This window comes from Mobula birostris, chromosome 31 (assembly GCF_030028105.1).
Source record: "Mobula birostris isolate sMobBir1 chromosome 31, sMobBir1.hap1, whole genome shotgun sequence".
Lineage (NCBI taxonomy): Eukaryota > Metazoa > Chordata > Chondrichthyes > Myliobatiformes > Myliobatidae > Mobula > Mobula birostris.
In genome coordinates, this window is record NC_092400.1 from 7,567,071 (window position 1) to 7,583,361 (window position 16,291).

Here is a 16,291-nt window from a genome sequence, read left to right on the forward strand (position 1 = left end):
CCCTCTGTCCTTTAGTTTTAGATACCTTTACCCTGGGAAAAGACTGGAATATTCTTCTTATATATGCTGCTCATGGTTTTAAACACCTCTATAAGGTCACTCATCAGCAATCTATGCTGTAGTGAAAACAGTCCCAGTCTATCTAGCCTCTTCTTATAACTCAAATTCTCCGGTCCTTGTAACATTGTTCCACACTTTCCAGCTTAATAACATCTTCCCCGTAGCTGGGCAATCAAAACTGAACACAATACTCCAAATATGGTTTCACTTGTGGCAATAGTCCTTTTTATGGCTAATGAATAAACATCATAAACATTTACCAAAGGCATACAGTAAAAGGTCGTTAAATCTCAGTCGAAGTGTTAGATATTGACACTTCTTATGACCCTAATGAATTTATAGTTGTCAAATGTTTGGAAATGATAAAATATACAGCATTTTCTATCCTGGTTTGTAGCATCTTCATATTCTATTTATTTAACTTTCTTGAAGATATTTTAGAGTAATGATTTATCTTTGTGCTTTATTTTTAAGTTACAGCTCCTTCATAACCTGCAAGTGCTGTTAATTTTATTTAATCTCTCACTTGTACCAGTAATAAAGAGAATTCTAGTTGCTGGACTGTATGTGCCCTAACTATTCAGTGCAGTGTCATAAAGGGACCATTAAAATTGCCTGGGCTGTTTTCTATATACCAGATTAAAGAAAAACTATGAATCACATTCATTACCCACAAACAAAATAAGTTGGAAAACAACACATAAAAATAATGGCTTGAATTTGTGTAATGCATAAAAGACAACAGAGTAACAGCCAGCAGCATTATCAACATCTGAGCTTTCTCCTGATGTTTTTATGCCTTCGGTGTAAATCCACCTTCATTGTTAAGTATGTACAGGAAAAATGGTCCTCAAGATTATGCTTTAGATTCACCCTCTTTTCAGATTTTTTTTTTGGATTTGACAAGACCTAGAGGCGAAGTTTCCTGAATTGGTATCGTTACCATTGTTCCTCATGGATGTCATTCTACTCTGCCTCTGAATGTACCCAAGGCATGTACAGGAAACACAGAGAAAGTTGTACATTGAGGATGATAGGTCAGAGTGGTGTAATAATAACTGCTTCTGCCAGGAACCTGGGTTTGAACTTGATACTGGGTGCTGTACATTTTGGGACACTTGATATTGGGAGTTTGCACATTTTTTTTTTCTGTGATCGTGCCCTTACTAATCAAGAACCCATCAACCTCCACATTAAATGTACCCAATGACTTGGCCTCCACAGCCGTCTGAGGCAATGAAATCCACAGACACTCCATTCGCTGCCTAAAGAAGTTCCTCATTTTATAATCAAAGGGAACTGTAACTATTAAAAAAATGTTCAGGTTCATTCGACCTGCAGCATATGCAGTGAGCTGCCTGGCTGAGCCAAACGTTGGAGCAGCAGGATACGGACTTTCAGCATTGGGTGGACTTCATTCATTCATTCGTTCTGTCTGCACTGCATTTATTGGGCAGTGCTAGAAGTACATGCATCCACAGTCCAGGCAGCAAGGCTCCAGGGGTCTGTTGGAGTGAAATTCTTCTTGTTGTTTTCAGAATCAATTGCATTTTTATTGGTTGCGCTGAGCTTTGCCAGAGACCAGAGGGATGATATGGCATTGTATTGTTGGAGTGATGCCTTTGAATTCCATTGCCTGGCCTCTACCATCAGTTCAGCTCCACACCCCACTCCCTACATCATTCATTATTGAAAGGGAACTTCGTATTTTTTGGAGCATTATAATAGCAGGATTCAATCAACTAATCTCCTTTTCGACTATTCCACTGGACTCGGGAGAAACAGAATATTTAGTGTTACGGATTTGGATGCTGTCTGGATTTAGTCCTCGAACTTTAACTGAGTCCAGGCTGACACTCCACTCCAGTGCTGAGAGAGAGCTTCACTGGTATAAGCAATGCCTCTGAGATGAGATATTAAAAAAGGACTTCCTGCACCACACCAGGCACATTTGGCACATGGGTCTTTCCCTCTCCCTCTCTCTCCCCTCTCCCCCTCTCCCTCTCTGTCCCCCCTCCCCCCTCCCTCTCCCTCTCTCTCCCCTCTCCTCCTCTCTCCCCTCTCCCCCTCTCCCACCCCCTCTCTCTCCCCTCTCCCCCTCCCTCTCTTTCCCCTCTCTCTCCCCCCTCTCCCTCCCCTCTCCCTCCCCTCTCTCTCCCCTCTGCCCCTCCCTCCCCCTCTTTCTCCCTTCTTTCTTGCCTCTCCCTCCCCCTCTCCCCCTCTTTCTCACCTCTCTCTCCCCTCTCCCCCTCCCTCCCCCTCTCCCTGCTCTCCCCCTCTCCCTCCCCTCTCTCTCCCCTCTCTCCCCTCTCCCCCTCTCCCTCCCCCTCTCCCCCTCCCTCTCTCTCCCCCTCTCCCTCCCCTCTCTCTCCCCTCTCCCCCTCCCTCCCCCTCTCTCTCCCTTCTTTCTTGCCTCTCCCTCCCCCTCTCCCCCTCTCTCTCCCCCCTCCCCCTCTCCCCCTCCTTCTCCCCTCTCTCTCCCCTCCCCTCCCCCTCCCTCTCTCCCCCTCTCCCCCTCTCCCCCCTTCTCCCCCCCTCTCTCCCCATCTCCCCCTCCCTCTCCCTCTCTCTCTCTCTCCCTCCCCCTCTCCCCTCTCTCTCCCCTCTCCCTCCCCCTCTCCTCCTCTCTCTCCCCTCTCCCTCTCTCTCTCCCTCCCCTCTCTCTCCCCATCTCCCTCTCTCCCTCCCTCTCTCCCTCCCTCTCCCTCTCTGTCTCCCCACTCTCCCTCTCCCTCTCTCTCTCCCTCTCTCTCCCTCCTTCTTTCTCCCTCCCCCCCTCTCTCCCTCCCCCTCTCTCTCTCTCCTTCTCTCTCTCCCTCCCTCCCTCTCCCTCCCTCTCTACCTCTCTTTCCCTCTCTCTACCTCTCTACCTCTGCTCTGCCATAAAGGAAATTGCACCACGAGCAACCAGTATTGGACATCCGGAGTGAAGGAGCTGACAAAGATATACGGCACTCCTGAAAACAAGTGTTCGGCCCTAGGCTTCGGTAATACAAGAAAAAGAACAACAAATTTTGCACTTTCATGAGGGAGACAGGACTGATGAGGAATGAACACAAATATTATGAGGGTCTGACCCGAATAGGATTGAGAATATTGAGCAGTGGAATCACATCGAGGATGGTGGAATGTGGTATTTAATAAGTAAAAGCTGGTGGCATAGAACATGAGGAGAATGAAGTTCACCTCAGAGAGGTGTCCCAATTAACTCTCTCACCTCAGAGAGGCAGAAACACGGAGAATACAACAGGCTGGATTAAGGTTCTTAGTGTGGGGGAAGCTCAAGAAACGAGAAAGGAGATTTGAGAACTTCCCGTGTTTAAACTTGTATCAAGAGAAGGGATGCTTTGATCTATGGTCATATATTGTGACCCACATACCTTGTTTTTGCTTCTTGCTTGTTTCTTCTCTCCTAACAGTGGACACTTGTCCTGGATGCTGTCATTTATCCATTAACTCACTTCAGCTCCCGCTGTGTGTCTGCGTCATGGGGGCAGGCTCGTTGAACAATGGGAGTAGCTGGGCAGTCCAAGCTCAGACATAAACACAAGAGATTCTGCAGATGCTGGAAAACAAGAGCAACGCACACTGAATTGATGTCTGAAACATCAACTGTTTATTCACCTCCATAGGTGCCAACTTCCTCCAGCAACTATGTCTGTTGCTCCAAGCACAGACTTGATCTTCACTTTGCATAGATTGCTGGATGGCTGTATTTTAACTAGAGAAACAGACTAACTTTTGTCTTTGTATCGCCGTTTCTGGCAAAGATCAGTTGTAAGTACTAATAATATGGGCAATTACTACACAAATGATATGGTGTGTTCATTTGATTGTAAGAGGATTTGTGTGCAAGATTAATCAGAAACAGGTTTATTGTCACCAGCATATGTTGTGGAATTTGTTAACTTTGCAGCAGCTGTAAAATGCAATACATATTAATACAAAAAAACTGAATTACAGTAAATATATATACATACACACACACACACATATATATATACATATAATAGTTAAATTAAATAGTGCAAAAACAGAAATAAAAAAGTGGTGAGGTAGTGTTCATTGTGTACACTGGATAAATTCCTCCATTGTTGATAGTAGGGACTAATACACAGTTCTTTATAGTACTGTAGTACCATTGGTAGTTCTCTAATTTGTTCTCTATTTCATTTAAATACATAATTTGTTACTCAGTTTCTTTTTTTATATACCTTTTTAACTATTTCCACAAAACTTCGGCTAATTGGAACAGCCACCTAATTGGGCTAAAATGTACTGGTCCTGATGTGTCCCAGTTAACCAGCATCCACTGTACTTCAACGTTCCCAGTAAACTTACTGTCACAGTACAAATATGGCACCACAAACAATCTTGAGGTTCATTTTCTTGTGTGCATACTCAATAAATCCAATATCCATAATAGAATCAATGAAAGATCACACCATAAGTGCTGATAACCAGTGTGCAAAAGGCAACAAACTATCAAATACAAAAAAGAAATACTACAACTATTTTCATCAATGAACCACCACTACTATGTTCATCAATGAACCACCACTACTATGTTCATCAATGAACCACCACTACTACGTTCATCAATGAAACACTACTACTACTTTCATCAATGAGACACTACTACTGCTTTCATCAGTGAAAACAGGAATCAGCACTCCACGCAAGCACATGCATTTCAGATAAGAAGCACACACCACTAAACTTAAATGACAACACAGCCCAGAAAAATGAAGACATTGTCACCGTCTAAGAAAAAGTTAACCAATGGAAGAGCATGACCCTCCATGAAAGACATCTCCATGATCTGAGCAAACTAGATGTCGACAAGGAAGCATTGAATGCCTGGCACAATCAAGTGATAAACATCATTCATCAAAAGCTAGCTTTAAAAAACAGACTCATAAATGAAAATACACCTTACTATAAATACAAGCCTGATCCAGATTTAGAGTCAGCATATCACAAATTATATTATGACCAATCTGTTATTACAGATAGAAAAATCCAAAATAACCACCTGGATATAATAATATAAGATAACAAGCAAGAACAGCTTATTTAATGGATATAGCCACTCCAAAAATGCATAACTTACAGAAACAAATAAGTGAGAAACACCTGAAATATGCTGAATTAAAAGAGGAAATTGAAAGACTATGGAGCATAAACAAGGTATACTTTGTCCTAATAGTAATATCTACAATTGGTGTCATCCCAAAGGCACCACACAATAACATTAAACAATTAGGGTTCCAGAGTAATGTCTATGTAAATCTACAAAAAAAAAAACACAATACTAAACACTGCTAGAATAGTCTGAACGTTCCTAGAATTGGGAAATGAGTGTGCTTGACTATGCCTGTACCTCAAGTTTTACCAGCTTGAGCTGAGAAAAAAATAACCAAATAATAATAATATTAATAATAACTGATGAGTGGCTTTCTGTCCCCATCATGGGGTGTCCCTGGGTGGCAGACTGGGGAGAGCTCTGCAGATAGGTAGGGCAGGTAAAAAATAAATATCACCTGTGGACCAAAACAGAAACAAATCCAGGCACGTCTGTACCCAAATTGGGCAGTGCTCTGGTTAGCATGTGTTCTCCATGTCAGGGCTGGCTGAAATCAAAACCTGGCTGTATATATAAAAAGCAACACCCTTTCACTTCATAAAAGGAGATGTCGATGGAATAGAGTGATACTGCCGTTGCCAGGGCACGCCTGGAGCTAGCATCGGGCATGAAAGTAAGCTAACCGCTAGTGGTTCACTACTGAATAGGCAGGCACTGAGAAACCTCAGCCTTCATTGTAGCCCACCAACACCACAGGGTGTGACTGCTGCAATCCACTTCCAACTGACACCACTCAAGCAGTTAAGAGAAGAAAGACATGCATGAAATGGTCATTAGATGCAAACACATTCATAATGTGTGTATATTATCGAGTAATGGAACTTGAGACTAATATGACAGCATATAGGGACAAACTTCATCAACAATTTATTGTATGATATCTTAAAATCAATGCAAAGAGATAATAAAAATAACTTAATCCCTAGAGACATGTTAAACCAAATAAAACATAAAGTAGCACCAGACCTAGAAAGAAAACAACCTAAAGACCATAACAATGTTATGCTCGAAAGTAATACAACCTATCGAAATGCTGATAAAAATACAATTACTGCAACTGCTCCACAACCTGATGGTAATAGCTATACACATATGCAGAGGCTCCGCAGAATGCTGGTGATGAAGCTGAGCTTACAGACAAAATTATCCTAATATTTAACACAGCACCAACAGAATATGTGGGCAATGACCCAACAAAAAGACCCTACATGCCCAAACAAAATACATAATCAAAATTTAAAAAAAATCTTTAATACTTTCAACAATATTATATTTCCACAATATTTAGGAAAACTTGAAACATTTGAAGAACTACACACAATACTATACTCTACAGTATTAACAACAGTGCAGTACAATGGCTCCAAAACAGAGGCACTCATTAATAGAAATCTAAAACTGAGTAATGAAATGAGAACTCCAAAATGGTAGAAGAGATTAATAAATGAAATTGATACCTTAAGAGCAGAAATAGCCTGACTAATGGAGTATAAAATGGATAACACAAGCAAGAAAATTAAGAGAAAAGCTAAAGAAATACGAAGGAAATATAAAATCCATTAAAGATACGATCAACCTACCAAAAACATTATTGAATGTATAGATACACTAAAGCAAATGCTTGGTGCATACAAAACTTCACTAAATTGATATATGAAACGCACCAGACAAAGGAAACAGAATTATCAGTTCAGGAATAATGAAAAAGGTTGATATAGGTCATTGAAATGAAATATACCTATATTAACATATCTTTCAGCCAAAACTGATCTTGAAAATTTACAAAGAAAAATAAGAACCGAATTGAAAAATCTTAGAAAACTCTATGTACACTTGAACACACTTAGATTATCAGTACCTAGGACAGAATGAGTAAGAGGAATAACAGACATAAAAATGCAATAGTCAGATAAAAGGATATATTTTCATCAATGAAAACCGGGTTCAGCACTCCACACAAGCAAATGCAATTCTGATAAGTACACACCACTAAGTTAAGTGAAAGCACAACCCAGAAAAATGAAGAAATTATCAATATAGAAGAAAAAGTTAACCAGTGGAAGAGCATGACTCTCCATAGAAGAAATCCCCATGATCTGAGGAGACTAGATGTTGACAAGGAAGCGTTGACTGCCCGACTCAGAGTTGGAGACTACTTCTCAGAAACAGAGGGATTCCTTGGGGCAGTACAGGACCAAGTGTGGAAAGGCACCAAAAACGAACACAAATACATAATAAAAGACCATCAAATTCAAGATGATAAATACAGAAAATACCAAGTAAAAGCAGAAACAATCCAACACATTACAAGATCTTGCAGCAGTTTAGTTCAATCAGATTACACAGACACAATCAAGTGGCAAAAATCATTCACCTAAACCTTGCTTTAAAATACAAACTCATAAAAGAAACGATACCTTATTATAAATACAAACCTGACCCAGTTTTAGAGTTAGAGTCACACATATTATATTACGATCAATCCATTTTAAAGAGAGGACAATCCATAATAACCATTCAGATATAATACAGGGTAAACAAGCCAGAACACATTACTTATATATAACCATTCCAAACACACATAACGTATAGAAATCAATCGGTGAAAAACACCAGAAATATGTTGAATTAAACGAGGAAATTGAAAGACTATGGAACATGAACAGTCAGTATATATATATTGCCCCAGTAGTTATTTCAACAACTGGTACCATCGCAAAGTCAGCACAGAATAGCATTAAACAATTAGGCCTACACAGCAATTGTCACATAAATCTCCAAAAAGCCACAATACTAAATACCACTAGATAGTCCAAAAGTTCCTAACAATTACGAAATAAGTGTGCTTGGCTATGCCTGTACCTCAAGTTTTACCAGCATGAGCTGAGAAAAAAATAAAAGTAAAAATGATAAATATATAAACAATAAATATCGAGAACACGAGATGAAGAGTCCTTGAAAATGAGTCCGTTGGTTGTGGGAACAATTCAGTGACGGGCAAGTGAAGTTGAGTGAAGTTATTCCCTCTGGTTCAAGAGCCTGATGGTTGAGGAGTAATAACTGTCCCTGAATCTGGTAGTTTGTGTCCGGAGGCTCCTGTACCTTCTTCCTGATGGCAGCAGTGAGAAAAGAAAAGGGGGTACCTGACGATGGGTGCTGCTTTATTGCAAAACCTCTCCACATATATGTGCTCATTTATGGAGAGGGCTTTATCCATGATGGACTGGGCCATATCCACTAATTTTGTAGGATTTTCAATGATGCAGCTGTAGCCCCCGGCCACCCTTGGGGTTGCTCGGCTTGCTGTCGTCTAGGGAAACAGCTCTCGGCCCCGCCAAACTGGATAATTAGTTTGTGTGGATGCTGTGCGATGTACCCCACCCTGCCCAAATAACAGACAATACACCAGATACGATCAAATGATTTACAGTTTATAGATATTACTGGAACTATATAACTAATAGAGAATAAAATATAAAAGGAAAATAAAAGGCGCCATACTTATCAAAGTTCAATCTCTTCGTGCACAAACAGTTGGAGCTCAGGAACCTTCTTCTTCACCCTGCGACCCCCTCGGACCACCTCGTCCTGCCGCCTGGGACCAACAACGGTGGTTGACCAGACACTCCACATGAGTCCGTCTCCGCCTACTTGTCGAGCGCCCTCCTCGGGGTCCGACCCCGTTAGCGGACATCACAGCACCTGGTCCATCCTCTCTCTCTCCCTCCCGCCTTCTGCCCCAAAACCCCGCGCATACAATATCTTACAGATACACCAAAAATATAACAACTATCCCAATTGGTTCATAACATCTTTTTATCAGTAACGTGATTCAACAAACTGCTAGCGGGAAGACTTTCTCAGCATTTAACATAACAAAGAAGCATTCCCAAGTATAACATAACAAAGAAGCCATTTTAATAACCCTACGCAGTAACATAGGAGACAAAACCCCTTACACAGCCAATCAATATTCTTTACATTACAGAAGTTTGTCCAAGTTTTAGATGTCATGCCAAATCTTCACAAATTTCTGGGGAAGTAGAAGCGTACTGTGCTTTCTTATATGTTGGACCCAGGGCAGGTCCTCTGAAATAATAACACCAGGATACTTAAAGTTGCTGACCCTCTCCACCTCTGATGCCCTGAGGAAGACTCACTCATAAATCTCCGATTTCCTCATCCCGAAGTTAATAATCAGGTCATTGGTCTTGCAGACTTTGAGTAAGAGGTTGTTGTTGTGGCACCACTCAGCCAGATTGTCAATCTCTCTCTCATGTGCTGATTCACCATAACCTTTGATTTGGCCAGTGACAATGGTGTCATGAGCAAATTTTATTACATCATTGGTGATCTTCTTAGCCACACAGTCGTAAGTGTGAAGTGAGTGGGGCACGGAACTAAGCACACAGCCTTGTGGTTCACCTATGCTGATTAAGATTGTGGAGGAGATGCTGTTGCCAATTTGAACTGACAGGGATCTGCAAATTAGGAAATTGAGGATGCAATTGCACAAGGAGATATTGCGGCCAAGGTCTTGAAGCTTATTGTTTAGTTTTGAGGGGATGATGGTGTTGAATGCTGATCTGCGATTGATAAAGAACATCCTAATGTAAGCATCTTTGCTCTCCAGATCTTCCAGGATTGAATGAGGAGCCAATAAGATGGTATCCGCTGTGGACCTGTTGCTCTGGTAGGCAAATAGGAGCAGATCCAAGTTGCTTCTCAGGGAAATTTTGATATGCTTTATCATCATCTTCTCAAAACGCTTCGTCACTGTGGATGTAAGTGTTAATGGATGATAGCCATTCAGGCAAATTACCATGTTCTTTTTAGGCACCAATATAAATGAGGTCTGCTGACCACTGAAGCGAGGGGTTAAAGATCTCTATAAACACTCCAGGAAATTGATCAGCACAAGTCTTTATTACGCAGCCAGGTACCCCATCTGGATTGGATGGTCTCCCGTTGGCCTCAGAGACTGAAATCATAGTGTCATTGGGGGCTGTGGGAGTTCATGATGGTTCTTCTATGTTTTGATGAGTATAGACAGCTTTGAGCTCATCTGGAAGTGAAGCTTGTTGTCATCTATGTTGCTTGATATCACTTTGTAAGAGTTGATAGCATTCAAATCCTGCCATAGCTGTCACGCATCCTTCATTGATTTAAGTTTAGCGGGAATTACCACTTCACCTGTGAAATGGCTTTCCAGACATCGTACCAGGACTTCTTGTAGTTTTCTTGTGTGCCAAACTTGAATGCCTCTGATCTTGCACTCAGCAGATTGCCGTTCTCATGGTTCATCCAGGGCTTCTAGATGGGGAAGGCTGAATGATTTTGTGAGGACACACTCATCTACTTGCAATGGAGTGCGTACAATAAGAATTCACCAAACTGGAAAGGGAGGAACATTTTATGGAAGGAGACCAGGGAAACTGGGCCAAAACTCTCTGGAGTTTTAAATTACGATCTCATTGAAGCATAAAAAATTTCTTAAGTGATAATTAAGTTCAACCATTGTAGAAGAATTCCAGTCGTAATACAATAAAAATTCACTAACTAATTCGTAGAAAGGGAAGATTATCTTATGCGGGAAGATTAGGGAAACTGGGCCGAAACTCTTTGAAGTTGTAAATGATGATCTCACTAAAACATAAAAAATCTCAAGCGATAATGCAGTTCAACTATTGAAGAATAAGTTCAGTGGTGAAAGTAAACTGCTGAAGGACCACTACGGCACTTTGGTAAAAAAACTATGTGATGGAATCGACACAGTGGCGTAAGTTAATAATGTTAATGATAATACTCTACTGATAAGAAATTTCAAATTATTTTTACTTTTGAATACGTCTCTCTGTAGGATCAGTAATACATATCCCCGTATTACAAAAGCATGTTTCATGTGAAATTTTGCATTCTAATAATCACCTATTGTGCCATGAATGGTCTGTGTAATCATGCAGATATCACTGGGAACAGCCTGTTTGAAAACGGGCAGAGCTGAATGGAGCTAACATGGAATGAAATTATGTGAGGAACAGATGGCTGGAAGTTGCAATTCAGTGGATGGAATGACATCTCTGAAGTCTGCTCTTTTGTGACCATCTGAACCCACTGATTAAATTACAGCCTTTAACTCAATTCCAAATGTTTTATTGTGTGTACAAGCTGATTATACTTGATGCATTGAACAGCTGAATGGGGAGGTGCGCCACACCAAGTCATCAATATCTCTCGTACCACAAAACATTTTGCTTCTTGTTGTGTTTGAAAATGGCTATACCTGGGATTACGCATATAGAACATTATGGCACAGTGAGTCCCTTCAGTGCATGATGTTACGCCAGCCTCTTAACACACTCTAAAATCAATCTGACCCTTCCCTCCAACATAGCCCTTGTTTTTTTGCATTCATGTGCAAAAACAACATGCACAGAGGCCATGCTAATCTTCTCAGTATCGTTCCAATTTATTTTGGTATACGTGCTGCTGAAGTGTACATCTAATAATGTCCCTTGTGATAGTGGGACTAATGACAAATGATAGAACGGCAAAGTGGTAATATGGATCAAAAATTTATAAGTTTGACAAACTTGCTGGTGTTCTCTGAGCATATAATGAGCACAGTGGATAGAAGGGAACAGGCGGGTGTTATATACTTGGATTTCCAGAAAGCATCTGATAAGGTGCTGCATAAAAGATTTATCCATAAGATAAGGATACATGGTGTTGGGAGTAATGTATTATCCTGGACAGAGAATTGATTAACTAATAGAAGACAGAGAATTGGGAAAAGTGTGTGTTTCTCTGGTTGGCAGTCAGTACTGGTCCACAACTGTTCACTCTCTACAATAACAATCTGCAAGAGGGGATGGGGGGCAGTGTATCTAAGTTTGCTGATGACACTAAAGTGAGTGGAAAAGCAAATTGCGCAGAGGATGCGGAGAGCCTACAGAGAGATATGGATAGACTAAGTGAGTGGGCAAGGGTCTGGCAGATGGAGCACAACTTTGGTAAATGCGAGGTTATTCGCTTTCGAAGAAAAAATAAAAGATCAGATTGTTATTTAAGTAGTGAAAGATTGCAGCATGCTGTTGGGCAAAGGGAATTGGGGATGCTTGTGCATGAATCTCAAAAGTTTGGTTTGTAGATGCAACAGGTTATCAAGAAGGCAAATGGAATGGTGGCCTTCATTGCTAGAGGGATTGAATTTAAGAGCAGGGAGGATATGTATTGGTGAAAGCTGTGCCTGAAGTACAATGTGCTGTTTTGATCTCCTTACTTGAGGAAAGACATACTACCTTTGGAAGTAGTGCAGAGAAGTTTAACAACGTTGATTCTGGAGATAGAGAGTTAGCCTATGAGAAGACACTGAGATTCCTGGGACTATTCTCACTGGAGTTCAGAAGAATGAGAGGAGATCTTATGGAAACTTATATAGTTATGAAAGGGATAAATAGAATAGAGCAGGAAAGTTGTTTCCACTGGTAAGTGAGACTTGAGCTAGGGACATAGCTTCAAGATTCATGGAATAGACTTGTGACAGAGATGAGGAGAATCTGCTTTTCCAAGAGAGTTGTGAATCTGTAAAATGTTCGGCCTAGGGTAGCTGTACTGCTTACCTCATTAAGTGTATTTAAGACACTGTTATATAGATATTTTTCATAGCTGGGGAATTAAAGGTTATGGAGAAAAGACAGGTAGGTGAAGCAGAGTCGTGATCTTATTGATCAGTGGAGCAGGCTCCATGGGCCAAATGACCTACGCTTGTTCCTATTTCTTATCTTCTTATGTTCATTTTAATTAAATCAGGTTAAATAGTACTAAAATTAATTAAGAGGCAAAGATCACATATTTATTAAGCATTCAGTTCCATTATACATCATACAGAACAGACAGTTTCTCAGTAGACTGACAAACATTTTGCCTGTTTGAATTTCTACATGGATCTAGATGCCACCTTATAGAGTGTTATACTGGAAGGAATCAGACTTTTTGGTCAAAATGGTTTGTACCAAATAGATGTCCTCCAAAGCTAATCCTATTTGCCTGCTTTTGGCCCATATCCCTCTAAACCTTTCCTATTTATGTACCTGTCCAGGTGTCTTGTAACTGTTACTAATGTATTGTACCTTCCTCAACCATTTCCTTTGGCAGCTCATTTCACATTCTGACCATCTTCATAGTAAAAAAAAGTTGTAACTCTCCCTTCTCGACTTAAATCTATATCCTCTAGTTTTTGATTCCACAACACTGGGAAAAAGACTGTGCTTTCACTACTTCTATGCTCCTCACGATTTTATATACCTTGATAAGATCGCCCTTCATTCTCCTTTAGTCCAATTAACAAAGTCCTAGTCTGCTGACTGTTCTTTATAACTCAACCCCTGAAGTCACAGCAGCATCCTCATAAATCTTGGCTGCATTCTTTCCAGCTTAATGGTATCGTTTTTATAACAGTGTTACCAAAACTGAACAGAATATCACACATTCAGCTTCACCAATGTCTGGTATAACTGTAACATAATATTCCACCTTCTGTGTTCAATAACCTGACTGAAGAAAGCCAGCGTGCCTCACTGTCTGTCAATGATGACACTTTTAGTGAACAATGTAGTTGTATTCTGAGGCCTCTCCGTCTACAACACTCCCCAGAACCCTACCATTCACTGTGAAAGTTACCCTCATTTATCTTCCCAAAATACAACACCTCACTCTTATCTTTTCCAGCCCACTTAACCGGCTGATCAAGATCCCCCTCGAAATCCTGATATCATCTTCTCTTTTTACCACATCATCCATTTAGTGTCATCTGAAAACTTACTAACCGTCCCTTGTATATTCTCATCCAAAATTATTGATATAGATAGGATATTCAGAGGCAAAGATGGGCATCTTTAGCATTCTACTTCCTTACACACATCATGCTGAACTGATAGAATTTCTCAATAAACTGACAACCATATCAGACATTTTACAACAACAGATTACATTTATATATTGCATTTAATATAGTAAAATATCCCAAGTTGCCTTGAGAGGTGAGTTATGAAACAAAGTCACTTAAATGATCAAAAGACTAGTCAAAGAGATTAGGTTTTCAGAACATTTTAAAGCGGAGTTGTCTAGATAGGCACTTCCAGGGTTTGGGACCTGGACAACATGGTACCCAGTTGCAGACAGATAAAAATCCATCAACATCTTATATATTAGGCATAATAGAGGCTCATCAAATCTCTGCTATCTCCCAGCACAGTAATCCCATCAGATTCTTTCCTCCTTTACTTAATCTCCCTGCATTGCTGCAGCTTCTTCTTTCATTTGCCCTTCAACCTCCCTTTGGAAACTTTGCCACTAATGTACAAGAGTCAATTAACCAACCAGCAAACCTTTGGGATGTGGGAGGAAATTAAAAGAGCTGCTGGAAAACCACAACCCTGCAGATGGCAATGGAGCCCGAGTTCCTGGAACAGAGTCAGCAGCACAAATCACTGTAACACTACGTCCACCTTCATATCAAAACCTACTTTAGATTCTTTTCTTCACTTCTTAGAAAAGTTTTGATTTCTGAGATTAAATGTCATCATCCTTCTGATGGCTTTACAGGAAGAATGAGTCTCTTCTGTAGAACTTAGGTGAAAATGATCATGGTCTTTTTTCCAAGATTGAAATGTCACTTACTAAAGGGCCATAAGGTTATGAGAGGCATAGATAGAGTCCATAGCCAGTGCATTTTTTCCTGGGGATGGGGAGAGGGGTCAATGGCTACTATCAGAAGACACTGTGAGGTGAGTGTAGGAAGTTTAGGGGAAATGTCAGAGGTAGGTTTCTTTACACAGAGAGAGTCAAATGCCTGAAATACACTGCTGGGGGTGGAAGTAGAGGTTGATAATTAAGGACATTTCAATGTCTCTTAGATGGGTCAATAGATGAAAGAAAGAAAATGAAGGGTAATGGGTTGGGTAGAAGTGTTAGATTGATCTTGGAGTAGGTTAAAGGGTCAGCACAAAATTGTAGGCTGAATGGCCTGTGTTCACAGTAGATTCAAATAAATGTACAAAAATCAATAAAATACAAAGAAATACAATACAATTAATGAAAAACTACACACAAGCAAGAACTGACAAACAACCAATGTGGAAAAGAGGGCAAGCTGCATAAATACAATAAATAGATAGATAGATAGACACTGAAAATATGAGGAGGAGCAGCTTAGGAGGGTTAATGGCGCCTAACGGCCACTCCTTTGCTTGCATCTTCGGAAACAGCTCTATTTCTATCTGTAATACCTGTATTTTCCCCTCTTAGCGTTCTCTTGAAGACCCTGACCTGGAGTTACATGCTGGCTGTGGTTCTTAGGGTTTCATGAATGGCTGTTATACAGCACGCCAAGGGCTCAGCCCAAAAGCTCAGCTGGCCTTCGGAGGTCTGAGATTTCATGGCTCTGGAGACAGGGAGATTGGAGGTTGGTGTCCAGGCAGGAGATACGTGTGTCATGGGAGATGGAAGATCTAAGGCTGTGTGCCCAGAGACCTGAGATCTTTGGGCACAGAACTTGGAAAAAGCGACACAATGGACTTTTAACATCGTAAACCAGCAAGTTGTTTGTTATGTCTCCCCTCTCGCTGTGAAATAGAGACATCTCTTTCTCCCTTATTAGGGAGAGAGAGAGAGAGAGAGAGCCTGTGATATGTTGAATACCAGAGATGTACAATTATTATGTGTTGTAGTCCCATTTTCAGCTTTTCTGGGTTTCAGCAGACCTTGCGTAATTTTATCACAAACACCAGCAGACATTTTATCAGGAACTCTGGTTGTGGCCAGTCCATGTCACTTCACCTTTCAGGAAAAAAGTTGCAATTATGTGAAACCACATGGTTGACATTACCCATGAATGAAACTAGCTGTTTGTTGTTTCTGGCTTTATGTGTACTCTGGCCAACCATTCTCTCGTGCAGTTGTGCAATCACCTTTTAAGATTGAGTTTGTAAATGCTCTAACCTAAAGAAGTCTGCGCACTGAAAAGTGTAAAAGTGGAGAGGTGATATTTAAAACTTTGATGTGAAGTGGAATGTGGAAGAGAGG